This window comes from Mandrillus leucophaeus, unplaced genomic scaffold (genome assembly GCF_000951045.1).
Source record: "Mandrillus leucophaeus isolate KB7577 unplaced genomic scaffold, Mleu.le_1.0 Scaffold477, whole genome shotgun sequence".
Taxonomy (NCBI): domain Eukaryota; kingdom Metazoa; phylum Chordata; class Mammalia; order Primates; family Cercopithecidae; genus Mandrillus; species Mandrillus leucophaeus.
This window is the reverse complement of record NW_012105109.1, coordinates 234100-235926: the sequence shown is the minus strand read 5'-3', so window position 1 is coordinate 235926 and position 1827 is coordinate 234100.

Sequence of the window (1827 nt, the reverse complement as noted above, 5' to 3'; positions counted from 1 at the left end):
AATTGACCCTTGGTTTAGACTGAACAATAATCCCATGGGAGGATTTTATTGATTTTCATTTGTAGCCAACTAAGCACTTTTTTTTTTTTCTTGGCTAGGATAAATTTAGAACATCTATATCCTTCCTTAAAATAGCCTCACATACTTGAAAGTCTGATTCTCTCATAACTATATTTTTTTCTCTGCTGTTAAAATTTGAGGTCATTCTCTTCAGAAATAAAGAGAGTAATGAAATAGAAACTAAGTAGTCCCATTTTTCTTTTGTCATTTATGAGGGCCTATACCACCTAGTGGTGGTTTAGTATGTATTAATAACCATGTCACTAAGAAAAACTGCTGTATTTTTAGTTTGCTTAATTTAGTGGTGTTGAATATTTCCTCTATGACCAATTTTGGCCTATGAACATGATTTATTTGAATTCAAAGTTGGGAGGAGATGAGCACTGTGTGCTCCTATGAGGAGTTCCATCTGGTTCAAACATAAACACTATTAATATCACTTTGCTCTAGACATGTGATTCCCCTCGATAATGCTTCTTGCATTACCACAGTATAAAAGTTACAATCCTTATTATTTTTTAAAAACTCAATTTGTATAGGACTCTTGATAATATTTTAATGTATACACATTTTATAATGATTTTTATTGATACTATTGTTTCTTCTTTTATACATTTTTTGTTGTCCTTTTTGTTTATTTATATAGTCAGTTTTCACATTAAATGGGAGAAAAACTGGCATTGCTCAATTGACACCCAGGGAAATTCTGTGTGCCAGATATCATATTATATTTCTTTTAATGCTCTAAACAATGTTGTGAGGTAAATGTTATCTCTGATTTGCACATGAAGAAACATATTCCCAGATTAATAAATTATCCAGTTTCACATAGGGAATAAATTGTAGCACAGGAGTTCTAGATAGATAGATCTGTATGACTTCACAGAGTGAAATGGACAGATAACAATTCACTTTCCAGGACAAATCACAAGACAATGGATATCAGAAGAAATGATGAGACCAGGATAACATTGGATGTTTTGTATATAAAAAACTAATTTGGGCAACAAAAAAGAATATAAAGCCACTGAAGCAAAATATATCTTATCAAATTTAAAAGAAAATATGCTATTGGTAGGTCATGGCTACATTATATAAAACATTTCATTTCACATAAAGTATTAACACTACACTATGACTATGAGTTAATATTAAAAAAATTGACCACATAGGAAATAGGAGAAAAAAGTAACAACACTGTGGAAAGCAAAGAAAATGACTGCAAGATGCAGCTATCACCACCATCTCTACAAGGAGGCCACATAGGGGCCTCCACAGAAGCTTAGATGAACAAAGGGAAGAGACTGGAGTTACCAAAATTTGTAAACTCAGAGTAAAAGCCTTCCTGAGCTGAGGCTAGACCTCTGAGGAAGAGATATGTTCCAACTGCTGCTATTACCTCTGAAGAGGCACTTTCTGGGTCTCTGAAAAAATTGGTAAACTGAAACAATTACTGCTTCTAGGGCAAGGGGATGTTCTTGGGAGAATATTGGCAAGGACAGCAAACAAACAGGAAAAGGAGATATATTCTTCCATGCTCTTGCCTTTCTGTGTTTCTCTGTACCTCCCAATAGCAGAACGTAGCAGGATCCCACCTGAAGGAACTTGGAAAACGTAGCTTACTAATCCCCATCACAGCATCAGAGCAAATTTATTGCAGAGAATTGTGGCTAAAGATGAAGATTATTAGTAAATCAATTTGCTTACCTAATTTTTAATCTGTATTGATTTCTTATAACATAAATATCTGTGATTATAGAGATCTCA